The 20135-nt window shown below is 46.1% G+C and overlaps 1 pseudogene; it reads right to left on the reverse strand.

Annotated features, from left to right (window-relative positions):
• Window positions 1–18164: 18164 nt before the first annotated feature.
• LOC116273744 lies at window positions 18165–19221 on the reverse strand (annotated as a pseudogene).
• Window positions 19222–20135: the final 914 nt, after the last annotated feature.

Here is a 20135-nt window from a genome sequence, read left to right on the forward strand (position 1 = left end):
ACCTTCCACCTCAGCCTCCAGAGTAGCTAGGACCACAGGCATGCACCACCACACCTAATTTTTTTTTTTTTATCTTGTACAGACAGGGTCTCCATATATTACCTAGGCTGGCATCAAACTACTGGCCTCAAGTGATCCTCTGCCTAAGCCTCCCAAAGGGCTGAGATTGCAAGTATGAGCCACCACACCCATGTAGGATTGTGTTTCTTAGCACTAGGCTAGATGAGATCATGTGACTAGTTCTGGTCGTTGTAGGGTAAGCAGAAGTGACACATGTTACTTCCTGGCCAGGGAATTTCATTGTTGATGTGAGACCCTCCAGTGATCTTGTTCCCCCCTGGCATGGTGAAAATACTGGTTACGCTGGGTACGGTGGCTGATGCCTATAATCCCAGCACTTTGGGAGGCCGAGGTGGGCAGATCACCTGAGGTCAAGAGTTTGAGACCAGCCTGGCCAACATGGTGAAATCCTGTCTCTACTTAAAAATACAAAATTAGCCGGGCGTGTAGTTTTAGCTACTCGGGAGGCTGAGGCAGGAGAATCGCTTGAACACAGGAGGCGGAGGTTGAGGTGAGCTGAGATTGCACCATTGCACTTCAGCCTGGGCAACAAGAGCGAAACTCCATCTCAAAACAAAAAAAAGAAAGAAAGAAAGAAAGAAAAGAAAAGAAAAAAGAAAAAGAAAATTCTGGTTGCTCTTTATGGAATAAGTGAATTAAAGAGAAGGAGGATCCCTGATTTTTGGAGGTGGGGAACTGGAGCATTTGATCTCCAGTAGTCTTTCATTTGGTCTTCAAACAGCAACCTGCAATAAGTAACATAAAACTCTTAGATTTCATTAAATATTTCTTTCTATAAAAAAGTTAGTATTAATTTTAATTGAACATCAGATACAGAGGGTATGAATCATTTTTCTGAGGTTTTGGGGTTTTTTTCATTTTTATTTGTTTATTTATTTTTGAGACAGATTTTTGCTCTTGTTGCCCAGGCTGCTATGCAATGGCGAGATCTTGGCTCACTGAAACCTCTGCCTCCTCGGTTCAAGAGATTCTTCTGCCTCAGTCTCCCAAGTAGCTGGGATTACAGGTGCCTGCCACCATGCCCAGTTAATTTTTTAACTTTTTTTTTTTTTTAAGACAGAGTCTTGCTCTGTCACCCAGGCTAGAGTGCAGTGGTGCGGTCTGAGCTCACTGCAATCTCCGCCTTCTGGGTTCAAGCAATTCTCCCACCTCAGCCTTCTGAGTAGCTGGGATTACAGGTGCCCACCACTACACCTGGCTAATTTTTGTATTTTTAGTAGAGACGGAGTGTCACCATCTTGGCCAGGCTGGTCTCGAACTCCTGACCTTGTGATCCACCCACCTCGGCCTCCCAAAGTGCTGGGATTACAGGCATGAGCCACCGCGCTCAGCCCTAATTTTTTAATTTTTAGTAGAGACGAGGTTTCACCATGTTGGCCATGCTGGTCTTGAATTCCTGACCTTAGGTTATCGACCTGCCTTGGCCTCCCAAAGTGCTGAGTTTACAGGCATGAGCCACTGCGCCCGGCCCTGAGTTTATTTTTTAGATGAGATCAGGGAACATTGACCCTATTTCTCAGGAATCTGTGTCTCTCCTAAGTAAAAACTTGTTGTTTGTTTGTTTGTTTTGAGACAGCCTCGCTTTGTCCCCCAGGCTGGAGTGCAGTGGTATGATCTCGGTTCACTGCAACCTCCACCTCTCCGGTTCAAGCGATTCTCCCTTCACCTCAACCTCCTGAGTAGCTGGGATTACAGGCTCGTGCCAGCACACCCGGTTAATTTTTGTGTTTTTAGTAGAGATGGGGTTCATCTTGTTGGCCAGGGTGGTCTCAAACTCCTGACCTCTGGTGATCCACCCGATCACCAGATGGTCCAAAAATATTAAAGGGGAGACATTGTTAACGTTTTGGTTCAGAGACTCCTTTAAGAATAGGATTATTTGGCCGGGTGTGGGGGAAGGTAGATAAAAACCAAAACCATCTTAAACTGTGATGAAGTTGATAAAGAAAACTAATACAGCCTCCCAAAGTGCTGGGATTACAGGCATGAGCCACGGCGCCCGGCCCCAAATAAACACTTTTAAAATGAGTGTCAGGCCGGGCGCGGTGGCTCAAGCCTGTAATCCCAGCACTTTGGGAGGCCGAGACGGGCGGATCACGAGGTCAGGAGATCGAGACCATCCTGGCTGACATGGTGAAACCCCATCTCTACTAAAAAAATACAAAAAAACTAGCCGGGCGAGGTGGCGGGCGCCTGTAGTCCCAGCTACTCCGGAGGCTGAGGCAGGAGAATGGCATGAACCCGGGAGGCGGAGCTTGCAGTGAGCCAAGATCACGCCACTGCACTCCAGCCTGGGCGGCAGAGCGAGACTCTGTCTCAAAAAAAAAAAAAAAAAATGAGTGTCTGCATTCACTGAGATGAAAATCTAATACACAAACTTTTCCTCTTTAAAAGACATGTTTTAATGAACATGTTAAAGCATGCTAAACAATAGAAAAATAGTATATGCAAGGAGCCTCAATAAACCATTACATAAATTGAACAGTTATTAATATTTTCATTTATTTTATTTTATTTTATTTTTTGAGACAGAGTCTCACTCTGTCACCCAGGCTGGAGTACAGTGGAGCGATCTCGGCTCACTGCAAGCTCCACCTCCCGGGTTCACACCATCCTCCTGCCTCAGCCTCCCGAGTAGCTGGGACTACAGGTGCCCGCTGCCACGCCTGGCTAATATTTTGTAATTTTAGTAGAGACGGGGTTTCACTGTGTTAGCCAGGATGGTCCAAAAATGTTAAAGGAGAGAAATAGTTGTTAACCTTTTTGGTTCAGAGACTCCTTTAAGAATGAGATAATTGGTCGGGTGCGGGAGAAGGTAAATTAAAACCAAAACCATCTTAAATTGTGATGAAGTCGATAAAGAAAACTAACACAACAAAGCAGAGACCAGACGCGGTGGCTCACACCTGTAATCCCAGCACGTTGGGAGGCTGAGGCGGGCGCATCACCTAAGGTCAGGAGTTTGAGACCTCATCTCCTCTAAAACTACAACAAGTTAGTCGGGTATGGTGGCAGACACATCTGGTCCCAGTTACTTGGGAGGCTGAAGCATGAGAATCACTGGAACCCAAGAGGCAGAGGTTGTAGCGAGCAGAGATTGGGTGACCGAGCGAGACTCCATCTCAAATAACAACAACAAAACAAAACCTAGGTTGGGGGAAAAGGAAGAGAATGGAACCAATTTTGTGACTTTTCTTTTTCTCTTTTTTCTTTCTTTCTTTTTTTTTTTTTTTTTTTGTTTTGTTTTGTTTTTGAGACAGGGTCTCACTCTGTGGCCCAGGCTGGAAAGCAGTGGCACAATCATAGCTCACTGTAACCTCAAGTGATCCACTTCAGCCTCCCCAAAGTGCTGAGATTACAGGCAGGCACCACCACGTCAGGTCTATTTTGTAACCTTTTATTATGGAGTATTTCAAACATACACAGAAGTTTCTAGAAGGATAATAAATACCCACCATGCATCTTTAACAGTCTTCAATAAGTAGCTAATTTTGTACTGTCTACAACCCACTAATTTACTCCTCTCCAATTATTTTGAAGCAAATCCATATCATTTCACCCATAAAGATTTTAGTATGAGCTGGGTGTGGTTATTCACATCTGTAATCTCAGCACTTTGGGAATCTGAGGCAAGAGATTCGCTTGAGCCCAGGAGTTTGAGGCCAGCCTGGGCAATATAGCAAGACTCTGTCTCTATTTTTAAAAAAGATTTTCGTGCATATATTCTGAGACCTAGACACAAAGCCATTATCATACCAGAAACAGAAACAAACTCCTCTTTTCCTAATCAGTGATTGAACCTGCTTTTGATATATTGGCTCAGGAACACCTCTTTAAGGAGGTGGCGTTAGATCTGAGACACAGGGCAAGGCTTCCTAAATTATACGTTGTAGGGACTGGTTTTTCTGTTTTTAAACATTTCTAATCTGATGTGAAATACATGAAATGCCATCACAATTGCCTCAAGTAAATTTTTTTTTTTTTTTTTTGAGACGGAGTCTCGCTCTGTCTCCCAGGCTGGAGTGCAGTGGCGCGATCTCAGCTCACTGCAAGCTCTGCCTCCCGGTTCACACCATTCTCTTGCCTCAGCCTCCTGCGTAGCTGGCACTACAGGCGCCCACCACGCCCGGCTAACTTTTTGTATTTTTAGTGGAGACGGGGTTTCCCCATGTTAGCCAGAATGGTCTGGATCTCATGACCTCATGATCCGCTCACCTCAGCCTTCCAGAGTGCTGGGATTACCAGCATGAGCCACCACACCCCCCGCCTCAAGTAAAATTTTTAAACTTATACAGAGCAGATATTACATAACCAACAATGTCCCTGGGCCCAAATCAAGTCTACAGTCTGATTGTTTATAGCTTATAAGCTTAGAATGTTTTCACATTTCAATATGGTTGGTACAAAATAAAAAGATTTCATGACATGTAAGAATGATGTGAAATTCAGTCCGGGTGCAGTGGTTCACACCTCCAGCACTTTGGGAGGCTGAGGCAGGAGGATCACTTGAGACCAGGAGTTTGCTGCGGCAATGAGCTGTGGTCACGCCACTGCATTCAAGCCTGGGCTACAGAGCAAGACCCTGTCTCAAAAAAAATTCAAAAATCAGTCATCATACATAGTTTTATTGGAACATAGCCACACTTGCTTGTTCATATTATGCTCAATTTCATATGTTTCTCACTGCAACAGCAGAGCTGGATACGACAAAGACCATGTGGTCCTCAAGCCTAAAATATTTGCTGTCTGGTATTTTACAGAAAATTGTTGGCTCATAATAAATCCAAGACCCAATTTTATATTATCATATTCAAGAGACAAAACTACTCTGTCGAATAACTATCAACTTTGCTCTCAATTTCTTTTTTTTTTTTTTTTTTTGGAGATGGAGTCTTGCTCTGTCACCCAGGCTGGAGTGCAGTGGTACCATCTCCGCTCACTGCAAACTCCACCTCCTGGGCTCATGCCATTCTCCTGCCTCAGCCTCCCGAGTAGCTGGGACTACAGGCGCTGCCACCACACCTGGCTAATCTTTGTATTTTTAGTAGAGATGGGGTCTTGCCATGTTAGCTAAGCTGGTCTCAAACCCCTGACTTCATGTGATCCGTGCACCTCGGCCTCCCAAAGTTCTGGGATTACAGGTGTGAGTCACCACGCCCAACCTATTTTTGTACTTCTTTGTACAACAGTGGGTGCAAAATTATGGTGGTGGGAAAGATCTTGTTATGGCCTAGGCCAGAAGATGCAGACTGGACTTCCAGAGACAGTGTCCCCTTAAACAGGTGTCTTTTGGCCTCATGGTGTTTTAAAATGAATTAGTATTCTTTGCCAGCGTTTTTTTTGCATGAGTAATTTCTTTTAAAAGCCGGAGTACTGACTTATGAAAAATCTGAAAATGTGACCACTATGGAATCACACAGGGACTCATCAGTCTCCTGGGGCTAAGCAGCATCTTCCCATTGGAAACAGGGTGTATGGGTGCACAACTTCACCCAGTCCCTCCAACACTCATTGGCAAGGGCTGCCCTGTAGACATCCGAGTTTGTGATCTCTGCTTTATGGCTCTCAGGAAGTTAGGGGGTCTGGAACATAGTAAGCAAGAGTGCAGGCAAGGGAACTATTTGGAGAGGCAAGTGGGGACCAGATCTCTCAAGATCAAGAGTCCCTGAGAAAGGGATTAGATGGGGTGCCCTGGAGGAGGGTTTAGTAAGGGGATGCATAAGGTTGTGTGGATAACAGATTGAGGCCACATGTGCCCCTAGGAGAAATGATAGGAAACTGCCCAGAGGTCAGGGAAGAGATGGCAGAGACGGGACTAGAGACCACCTGGGGAACTGTGGAAATCAAGACGTATTTTGGAGAAAAAAATTGATAGGATTTGTTGACAGATTTGAGGTGGCACTGGGAAAAGTGAGAAATCCAGAATGGGGTTTCTTATTTTATTTTATTTTATTTTATTTTTTTATTTGAGACAGAGTCTTGCTCTGTCATTTAGGCTGGAGTGCAGTAGTGCAATCTTGGCTCACGGCAACCTCCGCCTCCTGGGTTCAGGTGATTCTCATGCCTCAGCCTCCCGAGTAGCTGGGACTACAGGCATGAGCCACCACACCTGGCTAATTTTTGTATTTTTAGTAGAGATGGGGTCTCATCACGTTGGCCAGGCTGGTCTCAAACTCCTGACCTCAAATGATCCACCTGCCTTGGCCTCCCAAAGTGCTGGGATTACAGGCGTGAGCCACCACCCCTGGCCCTAAGTTTCTGACTTCATCCACTGTCTGGTCGTTCAACAGTGTCATTTATGATGGGGAAGTACAGGCAGAAGAAGAAGGCTGGAGACGATGCTCAGGAAGACGCCCAGAGTACCATTGTGGACCCAGTGTGAACTGTGTGAAATTCAGCAGTGAAGCTGCCATGTGGGTAGTTGACTAGAAGCATGTAAAGGTTGGTAGAGAGGAATTCCTCTCATTTAGTCTTAGAGGAGTAAACGTACAACTTTCTAAGATCACCACCCTCTGCCCCTCACTGCCTTATCACCTTCAACACCCATGGCCACAAAGGCAATAAGCATTCACGGAAGACCCTCTTTCTATGAGGCAATCTCTGATGAGGTCCAAAAGATGCAAAGATCCCTGTCCTTCCAAATCCCCCTGTCTGAGGAATGACTTCCAGGCTTTTAACCATGCATAGTACTATTCTGAGTATCACAGCTCAGCTAACTCCATTACACATAAATGGACGCTATGCCCTAGGAGGATGGGAACTTGTGTTAGAGGATGAAAGGCTGTGTGTGTGTGTATATATATAATCTCTAGATTAAACTGGAATATAAATAAAAAGTAATAGATGACGTTACTCTCTCTCTATATATATATATTTATTTATAAATTTTTTTCTTTTTTTTTTTTTTTGAGACGGAGTCTCGCTCTGTCACCCAGGCTGTAGTGCAGTGGCCGGATCTCAGCTCACTGCAAGCTCCGCCTCCTGGGTTCACGCCATTCTCCTGCCTCAGCCTCCCGAGTAGCTGGGACTACAGGTGCCCGCCACCTCGCCCGGCTAGTTTTTTGTATTTTTTTAGTAGAGACGGGGTTTCACCGTGTTAGCCAGGATGGTCTCGATCTCCCGACCTCGTGATCCGCCCGTCTCGGCCTCCCAAAGTGCTGGGATTACAGGCTTGAGCCACCGCGCCCGGCCAAATTTTTTTCTTTTTTTGAGACAGTCTCGCTCCATAGCCCAGGCTGGGGTGCAGTGGTGCCATCTCCAATCTCGGCTCATTGCAACTTCTGCCTCTCTGGTTCAAGCAATTCTCCTGCCTCAGCCTGCCGAGTAGCTGGGACTACAGGTGCCTGCCACCACACCTGACTAATTTTGTTTTTGTATTTTTAGCAGACAGGGTTTCACCTGTGTTAGCCAGGATGGTCTTGATCTCACCTCATGATCCACCTGCCTCGGCCTCCCAAATTGCTGGGATTACAGGCATGAGCCACTGCACCCTGCCCTTTTTCTTTCTTTTTCTTTTTTGAGAGGGAGTCTCGCTCTTGTTGCCCAGGCTGGAGTCCAGTGATATGACCTCAGCTCACTGTAACCTCCACCTCCTAGGTTCAAGCGATTCTCCTGCCTCAGCCTCTTGGGTAGCTGGGACTACAGGCACACGCCACCATGCCTGGCTTATTTTTGTATTTTTTAGTAGAGACAGAGTTTTTCCATGTTGGCCAGGCTGGTCTCAAACTCCCGACCTCAGGTGATCCACCCACCTCGGCCTCCCAAAGTGTTGGGATTACAGGCATGAGCCACTGCTCCCAGCCTGCTGCTTCTTTTCAGTTGAAGCCTCTACCTCCCTTTATTTTTCTTCTCTTATAGATAGAAGTATTAATATATCTAATTACCCCTGCTTCCTGACAGCATCCAATCCAGAGCAAAATCATTTCTCCAAGCCCTCCCAAAATTACCTAATATAGACCCAAACCCTGTACCACCTTTCTATCTCCCATTTCCTGTAGCCTCTTGTGTATATTCTCCCTCACTGTAATGGGTAATACACCCAACTTATTCAACTGTAGATGCATTGCTGGTGGCCTTTGGCAGGAGAGTATTAACACATGTAGTTCTGTTTTTTCTTTAGAGACAGGGTCTCACTCTGTCACCCAGGCTGGAGTGCAGTGGGACGATCATAGCTCACTGTAGCATCAAACTCCTGGGCTAAAGCGATCCTTCTGCATCAGCCTTCTGATTAGCTGGGATCACAGGTGCACACCACCTCATCTGGCTAATTTATTATGTTTTTGTAGAGATAGGGTCTTGCCATGTTGCCCAGGCTAGCCTCAACTCCTGGGTGCAAGTGATCCTCCTACCTTGGCTTCCCAAGCACTGCAATTACAGGTGTGGGCCACCATGCCCAGCTGCAATAACACACTTAAAGCTAAACTATTCTTAGGAAAATGAACGAAATGGCCAATTGCAAATGTTTTTTTGTCTCTCACCAAGAAGCTTTCTTGAAGTAGAATACAGTTACCTGGATCCTTGTGCAAATGTAGACCATTTAACTCAGCATCTTAAAGTTTAGAGATTCCCTGTGTGTTGTCCAATACACATCATAAAACCTAACATTTAAAAAAACAACAAACCTAAATGAGTGATTCTGAATTGTCTGAAAAGATGTCCATCAGTCTGGGGATGGGCGTCGGTTTGAGAGGGCAGCAGGGTGCAGCACTCGAGAAAGCGCACTGCACAATCTGGAGCCTCCACTTCCACTGACCACGATGAGAATAGAAACCCCTGGGTTGGACATGGTGGCTCACGCCTGTAATCCCAGCCCTTTGGGAGGCCAAGGCGGGCAGATCACTTGAGGCCAGGAGTTCGAGACCAGTCTGGCCAACATGGTGAAACCCTGTCTCTACTAAAAATACAAAAATTAGCCAGACGTGCTGGTGGGCGCCTGTAGTCCCAGCTACTCGGGAGGCTGAGGCAGGAGAATCACTTGAACCTGGGAAACAGAGGTTGCAACGAGCCGAGATGGTGCCCCTGCACTCCAGCCTAGGCGACGGAGCGAGACTCCATCTCAAAAAAAAATTAAAAAAAAAAAAAAAAAAGGAATAGAAACCTCATATTGTCTCTCCTAAATGAGACAAAAGAATTAGATTATACATGTCTGGTGCAACATGGCTCTCCTGAATGAGACAAAATGCTGGGGGAAAAAGTAGCTAGGCAAATTAAAAGAATTCCAATAGGACATGAATATTAACCAAAGGGCATCAAATTGTCGGTCAGTTCAGAAAGCTGAACCGCTGAGATGAGGAATGCAGCCACCTTCATGGAGGGAAACAGCCACCAAACCCCTCATGCTGCCATGGCAACGGGAGCTCACACATGATGCAATTGCAAAGGCAGCTGGACACTCGCGCGTGTGACTGTTGGAAGCTGGGGCTGGGGGTGGAGGGGAGAGTGAGGGCAAGATCCCACCATGAGAGAAGTGGAAACCAGGCAAGGAAAATGTACGCTAATCCTGTAATGAAAATAAAATTGGTCACAGCTGTGAGCTGTGAGAGACGGGAAAAGGGAGTAAGCATATTTCATTTGTGCATGATGTCTTTCACCAAATATTATTAAAATACACTTCACTATCATTAATTCATTCCCCTAGCACCATGCTCAGGGTGCAGTCACCCCATTTTATAGGCAATATGGTCATCTCAGTGACTCATAATTAGGTAGAAAAGGAATTATATGAATAAAACATTCCACAGCAACTGGCCACAGTACTAAATATTGCTAACTCATTTAAACCCCCAAAGTTTTCCTTACCAAAATTTCTCTAAACTCGTTCATTAAAATTTAACATTAGAAGGAAAATTTTCTCTCAAAATGGAGCAAAATAAAATTCATTTGTGAATCTTAGGGAAGGGCATGGGGAAGTTCCTTGTACTAATCTTGCAGTTCACCTCTGAGTTGGAGATTCTATCAAAATGCAAAGTAACAACAAAATAATTAGAGTATGAATGCCTGGCGCTTCATGAGGTGAGAGCTTTCTGGCCATTGTGTCCATTGCTGTGGCTAGTGATGTTCCAGGAAAGGGGTCCTGATCCAGACCCCCAAGTGAGGGTTCTTGGATCTTGTGCAGGAAAGAATTCAGGGCGAGTCCATATAGAAAAGTGAAAGCACGTTTATTAGGAAAGTAAAGGAATAAGAAAATGGCTCCTCCATAGACAGAGCAGCCCCGAGGGCTGCTGGTTGCCCATTTTAATGGTTATTTCTTAATGATATGCTAAACAAAGGTGGATTATTCATTCTTCCCCTTTTTAGACCATATAGGGTAACTTCCTGACGTTGCCACGGCATTTGTAAACTGTCATGGCGCTGGTGGGAGTGTAGCAGAGAGGATGACCAGAGGTCACTCTCGTCGCCATCTTGGTTTTGGTGGATTTTGGCCGGCTTCTTTACTGCAACCTGTTTTATCAGCAAGGTCTTTATGACCTGTGTCTTGTGCTGACCTCCGATCTCATCCTGTGACTTGGAATCCTTAACCGTCTGGGAATGCAGCCCAGTAGGTCTCAGCCTCATTTTACCCAGCCTTATTCAAGATGGAGTTGCTCTGGTTTACATGCCTCTGACAATGCCAAGCTCGGGGGACTGGCCACAGTGGTGTTTAATCAATGCTTGTTGAGTGATAACAGGCACAGTGAGTGGTAAGAACTATTAGTAAAGCCAGCTTGCCAATGCCTTCTCAGTAAAGTACCAGCTAAGCAACCTCAACAAGCCTGCAGTATGGGAAATTCTCCAATGACTTGTTTGGTCACTCATATTCTTTCATTCATTCTGCATGTATTTTCCAAGAGCCTACAGGTGCTAGGAGCTGCGCCAGATGCTGAGTGTTCAGGGTTGGTGAATATTCAGCACACACACTTGTTTAGTCTGGTAGAAGAAACAGAGGTTGAACAAACAGCTCAAAAATTAAAATTGACCTATAGTGGTGATAAAGACTACAGGAAAGCCTGGGCCTGAGAAAAAGAAGAGTAAGAACAAGTCACAGATACTGAGCAAAGCAGATGATGGTGTAAGGTGAAGCTAGAGGAGTGAATGGAACAGGCCGTGCCAGGCCTTGTGGCTGGAGTCATGGATTTGAGCTATATTGTACGTATTTAAGGTACACAACATGATGCTTGTCTATGCATATGCATAGTTTAAATGATTACTACAGTAATTTACTCTCTTAGCAAATTTCCAGCATATAATGCAATGTTAACAATAGTCCTTAAGCTGTACACTAGATTCCTAGACATCCATTCAACATAACTGCAACTTTGTACCCCTTGATCTACAGTTCCCCATTCTTCCCCCAAATCCCAGTCCTGCCATTATACTGGTAACCACCATTCATTCTATTCTTTTTCTGTGTATGAAACTTCTTTCACATGCCACGTATAAAAGAAATCATGTAGTATTTTATTTTATTATTTTATTTTATTTTATTTTATTTATTGAGACTGAGTCTTGCTCTATCGCGAGGCTGGAGTGGTATGATCTGGGCTCACAGCAACTTCCGACTCCCTGATTCAAGTGATCCTCCTGCCTCAGCCTCCCGAGTAGCTGGGATTACAGGCACACGCCACCAAACCTTGCTAATTTTTGTATTTTTAGCAGAGACAGGGTTTCACCATATTGGCCAGGATGGTCTCGAGCTCCTGACCTCATGATCCGCCCACCTCGGCCTCCCAAAGTGCTGGAGTTAAAGGCTTGAGCCACCGCGCCTGGCCAAATCATGCAGTATTTTTATTTCTGTGTCTGGCTTATTTAACTCAGCATAATGTCTTCTACGTTAATTCATGTTATGCATAGCAGGATCTCCTTCTTTTTAAGGCTAATATTCCACTGTGTACGTATAAAGAAAAAAATCTATACACATATACATATACATCCCACATTTTCAAATCTAATCTGTCAGTGAACACAAGTTGTTGTATTTTGGCTATGGAAGTAATGCTGCCATAAATGTGGGAGTGCAGATATCTCTTTGAGATGCTGATTTCATTCCCTTTGAGTATATGATTTATTTATTTATTTATTTTTATTTTTGATACAGAGTTTCACTCTTGTTGCCCAGGCTGGAGTACAATGGTGCGAACTCAGCTCACTGCAACCTCTGTCTCCTGGGTTCAAGCAATCCTCCTGCCTCAGCCTCCCTGGTAGCTGGGATTACAGGGGCCTGCCACCACACCCGGCTAATTTTTGTATTTTTACTAGAGACAGGGTTTCACTATGTTAGTCAGGCTGGTTTTGAACTCCTGACCTCAGGTGATCCACCCACCTCAACCTCCCAAATTGCTGGGATTACAGGCATGAGTCACCACGCTGGCTGAGTACATAATTTTTTTTTTCTTTTTTTGAGACAGAGTTTCACTCTGTTTCCCAGACTGGAGTGCAGTGGTGTGATCTTGGCTCACTGCAACCTCCACATCCTGTGTTCAAGCAGTTCTCCTGCCTCAGCCTCCCAAGTAGCTGGGACTATGAGCATGCACCACCACGCCCAGCTAATTTTTGTGTTTTTAGTAGAAATGGGGTTTCACCATGTTGGCCAGGCTGGTCTGCAACACCTGACCTCATCATCCACCCGCCTTTTGGTTTCCCAAAGTGCTGGGATTACAGACGTGAGCCACCCGGGTTCTGAGGCATATAGGATGTTAAGTAACTTTACCAAAGGCACAGAGGGAGTGGGGAAAATAGTATTCATGTCCCAGCCAATTCCCAAACCAGTGATGATGGGAATGAAGGGGCTTAGGATACGTCGCCCCCAAATACACTGCCTCAGCATAAGGATTATTCTGAGTTGAAGGCACTTGAGAATTAACAGATGGAGGAAGAGTTCTTTGCCCTTCCCTTATCTACCTAAAAGCAGGGCATACATTTCTATGTGTGAGGGCGCTTCCCCCGCCCCTCCCCAAAGAGCTACTCTCTCCACTGGAGAAAAAGAGTCAACACTGACATAAATTTGCATAAAAAGAAATACCTTACTAGAATAGCCTTTGTCTTTCACTGGCCTCCCCATTTATTTCCTAGTCACTTCCCCGTAATTTATTTTCTGTCAAATCCCAAACTCTTTTTCTTTTTTTTTTTTTTTTTTTTCCAGAGAGGGACTTGCTCTGTCATCTAGACATCTAGACTGGAGTGCAGTGGTGTGATCATAGCTCACTGCAACCTCTAACTCCTGGGCTCAGGGGATCCTCCCACCTCAGCCTCCTGAGTAGCTGGGACTACAGGCGCACTGACTGTGAGCCTGGTTAATTTCTTTTTCTTGTTTTTGGTAGACGTAAGATCTTGCTGTGCTGCTCGGGTGCAGTGGCTCACGCTTGTAATCCCAGCACTTTGGGAGGCAAAGGTGGGGGGGGGAGTGGATCACAAGGTCAGGAGTTCAAGACCAGCTTGGCCAAAATGGTGAAACCCTGTCTCTACAAAAAATACAAAAATTAGCCAGGTGTGCTGGCTTGTGCCTGTAGTCCCACCTACTTGGGAGGCTGAGGCACAAGAATTGCTTGAACCCAGGAGGTGGAGGTTGCAGTGAGCTGAGATCACACCACTGCACTCCAGCCTGGCCAGCAGAGTAAGACTCTGTCTCAAAAAAAAAAAAGAAAAAAAAAAAAAGAGAGAGAGATCTTGCTGTGTTGTCCAGGTTGATCTCAACCTCCTGGGCTCAAACAGTTCTCTCACCTCAGCCTCCCAAAGTGCTGAGATTACAGGCATGAACCACTCACTGCACCTGGATCTCCTTTCTTTTGATAAAATGGCATAAAATTCCCAGAGCCTAATTGCTTTTTCTTTTTTTTTTTTTTTTTTTTTTGAGACGGAGTCTCGCTCTGTCGCCCAGGCTGGAGTGCAGTGGCCGGATCTCAGCTCACTGCAAGCTCCACCTCCTGGGTTTACGCCATTCTCCTGCCTCAGCCTCCTGAGTAGCTGGGACTACAGGCGCCCGCCACCTCGCCCGGCTCAGTTTTTGTATTTTTTAGTAGAGACGGGGTTTCACCGTGTCAGCCAGGATGGTCTCGATCTCCTGACCTCGTGATCCGCCCGTCTCGGCCTCCCAAAGTGCTGGGATTACAGGCTTGAGCCACCGCGCCCGGCCCCTAATTGCTTTTTCAAGTTTCATTTCTTTTTGTGAACTTTCATGCAGTACTTGTAAACATTAATAAAAATGATGTTATTTTTCTCCTGTTGAGCTGTTTTTTTTGGTTAATTTTTTTGCAGATCCCCAGACTCTGGACCTAAGAAAGCAGAGGAAACATTTTTCCTCCCTAATAATAGTAATAGGAGCCTGGATCATGGAGGGATTGGTCAGGTCCCACCGCCACATGGCTGCCCTGAGAATCAGATACACAGAGCCCTCACTGTGAAAGCACTTTTGCAACACAAAATGATCATGAAGTAAAGCATACATCGAACACAATTTACCTTTGGTTTTTTGTTTGTTTATTTGTTTGACTCAGAGTCTTGCTCTGTCACCCAGGCTAGAGTGTAATGGCTGGATTTCAGCTCACTGCAAACTCCGCTTCCTGGGTTCAAGCGATTCTCCTGTCTCAGCTTCTCAAGTAGCTGGGATTATAGGCACCCACCACCATGCCCAGTTAACTTTTTTTTTTTTAAACAACAAACACAATTTAAAAACAATCTTGGCCAGGTGTGGTGGCTCACGCCTGTAATTCCAACACTTTGGGAGGCCGAGGCAGGTGGATCACCTGAGGTCAGGAGTTCAAGACCAGCCTGACCAATGTGGAAAAACCCCATCTCTACTACAAATACAAAATTAGCACACACCTGTAATCCCAGCTACTTGGAAAGCTGAGGCAGGAGAATCGCTTGAACCCAGGAGGCGGAGGTTGCAGGGAGCCGAGGTCCCACCACTGCACTCCAGCCTGGGCAACGGAGTGAGACTCTGTCTCAAAAAAAAAAAAAGAAGAGTTCTAGGACAGGCCTGTAGCAACAGGTCACCTGGAACTGTGTTAAAAATGTTCAGGCCCTTGCTGCTGTGAATGAAATGGTTATGGGGGCGGTGGCGGGAATGCCGTTCCAGCTCCACTCTACACCCTAAATCAGTGACCCCCAACGTTTTCGACACCAGGGCCAGTTCTGTGGAAGACAAAATCCGGTCCGAGGGCAGAGGTGGTGGGATGGGGGATGGTTTGGGGATGAAATTGCTCCCCCTGAGATCATCAGGCATCAGAATCTCACGAGGAGCGTGTAGCCTAGATCCTTCGCATTGCAGTTCAAGATAGGATTCGCGCTCCTGTGAGAATGTAATGCCGCCCCTGGTCTGACCGGAGCTCTGGCCACAATGCTCACTCGCCTGCCACTCACCTCCCGCGGTCCGGCCCACGGTTACAGGTCCGTGGCCTGGGGGTTGGGGACTTGTGTCTTAGACATTCTGACTCAGAAAGTCACCCTTAGGGTGAGGCCTGGCGATCTTGATTAAAATAAGTCCTCTAGGCCGGGCGCAGTGGCTCAAGCCTGTAATCCCAGCACTTTGGGAGGCCGAGTCGGGTGGATCACGAGGTCAGAAGATCGAGACCATCCTGGCTAACACGGTGAAACCCCGTCTCTACTAAAAAATACAAAAAACTAGCTGGGCAAGGTGGCGGGCACCTGTAGTCCCAGCTACTGGGGAGGCTGAGGCAGGAGAATGGCATAAACTCAGGAGGCAGAGCTTGCAGTGAGCTGAGATCGCCTCACTGCACTCCAGCCTGGGCGACAGAGTGAGACTCCATCTCAAAAAAAAAAAAAAAAAAAAAAAAAGTCCTCCAATTCTATGAGTTTAGGCTTCAAATAAATAAATGAAATAAGCCCTCCAAGCGGGTGCTGATGACTGCTGATGTTTCAGAGTCATCATTGATCCAGTTGAGGTCAGCAAACTGTGGCCCATGGCCCAAATCCACCCGTTACATATTTCTGTACAGCTCTCTAAGAATGCTTTTTGCATTTTCAAATGATTGGGAAGAAACAAAAGAAAAATAACATTTCAGGACACGTGAGAAAGTTTAAATTCAAATTTCGGTATTCATAAAGATAATTTGATCCCACAGCCATTTATTTACTTATTGTCTCTGGCTGCTTTTGAACTACAATGGCAGAGTTGGTGAATGGTGGCAGACAACTTTGAATCTAAAATATTTACGATTTTGCCCTTTCCAGAAAAAGTTTCTGGACCTCTGCTCTGGGCAAAGCTGTTTTGAATTCTCAGTATTTGCGGAGGTGCGGCAGCTGTCAGCTGCACCCCAAATACAGGCCAATTCCACGGAGGGAAATCAGTCATCCCAGGCTCTGCCACGTATAATCCATTTCTGTGCCACCAAGTGAAATTAGTTTGCATCTCTAAAAGATGCTAAAAATGGCACTGAGGTTTAGAAAGATTTCCAAAGGCCCATCCAGTCTCATATCCAAATAAATAAATCTGGTTTTCACAACGCAAACTTTTGTTTTTATTGCTGAAAATGTTGCCAGATATGCCCAGCTGGTGTTTACCTATTTCTCTACAGAGCAAATATGGGGCAGGGAGCTTAATTTTCTTAGGCTCATTGGGAATGTCCTTGGAAGAGGGCTAGTTAGAACAGGAATTCTCAGGGTTTCATCTGAGGAATTTTTTTTTTTTTAATTGAGACAAGGTCTCCATATGTTGTCCAGGCTGGTCTCAAGCTCCTGAACTCAAGCAATCCTCCGATCTCAGCCTCCTAAAGTGCTGGGATTACAGACGTGCGCCACCATGCCCAGCCTCTGAAGAATGTTAAGTACAAAAAAAGAAAAGCCACATGAAGAAGCAGCAGTCACTAAAATATGCTACAGACACAGCGTACCAGGTGAACTTGAGGAGAGTCCTTAAACACAGATAAAATCTGCCTGTCGCTTTGGCATAAGAAGTAGAGTCCTAAGAAATGAGTCCAGACAGGTAATTCATTGAGGACCTCACATAACATACCATGGATGCTAGTGATTATCCAGCGTACAACTGGGAATCATAAAAGAGCTTTGGCCGAGTGCGGTAGCTCACACCTGGAATCCTGGCACTTTGGGAAGCTGAGGTAGGAGGATCGTTTGAGCCCAAGAGTTCAAGACCTGACTGGGCAACACCATAAAACCCCATCTCTTAAAAGAGAGAAAAAAAAGAAGAAGTGTTTCAAGAATAGGGGAGTAGTATTTATTTACTTTTATTATTTATTTATTTATTTATTTATTTATTTATTTTGCAGAGACAAGTGAGCATTTACTTTCATGGCTTTCTTCCTATGTGTATTTCAAGTTTTTTTCTTTTTTTTTTTTTTTTTTTTTTGAGACAGAGTCCCGCTCTGTCGCCCAGGCTGGAGTGCAGTGGCGCGATCTCGGCTCACTGCAAGCTCCGCCTCCCGGGTTCACGCCATTCTCCTGCCTCAGCCTCCCGAGTAGCTGGGACTACAGGCGCCCACAACCGCGCCCGGCTAATTTTTTGTATTTTTAGTACAGACGGGGTTTCACCGTGGTCTCGATCTCCTGACCTTGTGATCCGCCCGCCTCGGCCTCCCAAAGTGCTGGGATTACAGGCGTGAGCCACCGCGCCCGGCACTCAAGTTTTTTTCAAAACAAGGCCCAGGACTTTCCAGATTCAGTTATGTCCTTGGGCTTGGTCAGCTGCTGCAGGAGTCTTAGGGAGCCTTGTGTACATGCTAGAGTGACTCATTTACCGACATTAAACCCCAGGATAGATGCAACAAAGCAGGACCCTTCCTCCACGGAATGTGCTGATTTCAGACGACGCAGCACCCAATGTGGAAAACGCTGGAATTTTTCCTTGGAACTGGACTGTGATGAGAGGTGCTTGCCATAAACGTAAGCTACTGTCTTTTCTTTTCTTTGAGATGGACTTTCGCTTGTTGCCCAGGCTGGAGTGTAATGGCGTGATCTCAGCTCACTGCAACCTCCACCTGGCAATTCTCCTGCCTCAGCCTCCCGAGTAGCTGGGATAACAGGCACACGCCACCATGCCTGGCTAATTTTTGTATTTTTAGTAGAGACGGCATTTCTCCCTGTTGGTCAGGCTGGTCTTCAACTCCCAACCTCAGGTGATCCGCCCGCCTCAGCCTCCCAAAGTGTTGGGATTACAGGCATGAGCCATCACGCCCAGCCAGCTACTGTCTTTTCTTTGACCCTTCCTTTCCAGTTTTTGAAGATAAAGCAGGAAATAATCTTCTCTGAAGACACTTGATAAAAATTCCCCAAACAACAAAACACATGCTTCCACTTCATTGATAAAAATTTACCGCAGTTTGACACCTGGGTCTCGTTCAGCTGGTGGATGAGCTGATTGATGCGTTCACCCTGATAGCCAGGTGTGCTGATCTCCTTGACGAAGTCCACTCTATTTTTTGTAGCATGACGGGCCACTGAGAGGTGGAAAGGGCACAAGAACCATGAGATCTCCTGGAAATGCTTCCCTGGGAAGGCAATTTCATGAATGAGGTCTTCCAAGCAAACGACACCAAACTTCCCCAGGTTCTCCTCGATCACTGTGTTGTCTGTCAGAGGGATGGTCTTATTCTTGACCTTGGCTTGATCACGTTTCAAAACGAATTCTCGGACAGACTTCAGATTTGGAAATCCCCAGGTCACATAACGTTCCACTATACGCATCATTTTTAGGTTCTGGGGGGTGACTTTTACAAAGACACCACTAAAAATTTTCTTTAGGCGAAGTCTTGCAGTGGTTCTCTGCACCAGTAAACTCACACCATCAGTCCTTTCGATGTGTACAACAAAGGCCCAGGAATGTTTGTCTGGCAATTCCAAGGCATGAGGTTTCACTTCTAGTGGCCTGAGACGCACCTTGTCGCGTTTCTGCCACCAGGAATCATGTGGGAATGATTCCAGTCGCTTAAACCTGGCCCTTTTCCTTTCCTCTGCTCCTTCTTTGCTAAAAGTGCCTGCTTTGCCGGGGTGGCTTTGAGGGCTTGATAGACCTTCCTCTTTTTTAGCAGCTTTTCTGGAACCAAAGGGATTTTTCTTCGCTCTTGCTCTGCCATCTTTCTAGTGGTGCAGCTACTGTCATGGGCAACCCCACCCTCTTATTTATTTTTTGAGACGGAGTCTCGCTCTGTCGCCCACGCTGGAGTGCAGTGGTGCAATCTCATCTCACTGCCACCTCTGCCTCTCAGGTTCAGGGGGTTTTTGTGCCTCAGTCTCCTGAGTAGCTGGGATTACAGGCATGCGCCACCATGCCTGGCTAATTTTTATATTTTTAGTAGAGATGGGATTTTACCATGTTGGCCAAGTTGGCCTTGAACTCCTGACCTCAGGTGATCCACCTGCCTCAGCCTCCCAAAGTGCTCGGATTACAGGCGTGAGCCACCATGCCAGGCCAAACCTGCATGCTTCTGGTTTCCACTTAAACTCAACCTGCTTTGTTATCCATGTTGCGGATCACACAGTAAGGGGTAAAATTGTGTATTCTTCCATCCTTTGCCCTTGAGAACTAAAAACTTTATGTTAAAAGTAAACCAGGCTGGGCGCGGTGGCTCACGCCTATAATCCCAGAACTTTGGGAGGCCGAGGCGGGTGGATCACAAGGTCAGGAGATCGAGACCATCCTGGCTAACACGATGAAACCCCGTCTCTACTAAAAATACAAAAAATTAGCCGGGCGTGGTGGTGGGGGCCTGTAGTCCCAGCTACTCGAGAGGTTGAGGCAGGAGAATGGCGTGAACCCGGGAGGCGGAGCTTGCAGTGAGCTGAGATCCAGCCACTGCACTCCAGCCTGGGTGACAGCGAGACTCCGTCTCAAAAAAAAAAAAAAAAAAAAAGTAAACCAGAGGCCACGCGTGGTGCCTCACACCTGTAATCCCTACACTTTGGGAGGCTGAGGCGGGTGGATCACCTAAGGTCAGGAGTTGGAGTTCAGCCTGGCCAACATGATGAAACTCCATTTCTACTAAAAATACAAAAAATTAGCTGGGTGTGGTGGCATGCACCTGTAATCCCAGGTACTCAGGAGGCTGAGGCAAGAGAATCACTTGAACCCAGGAGGCGGAGGTTGCAGTGAGCTAACATCATGCCAC

Source organism: Papio anubis, chromosome 1 (assembly GCF_008728515.1).
Source record: "Papio anubis isolate 15944 chromosome 1, Panubis1.0, whole genome shotgun sequence".
Classification (NCBI taxonomy): Eukaryota; Metazoa; Chordata; class Mammalia; order Primates; family Cercopithecidae; genus Papio; species Papio anubis.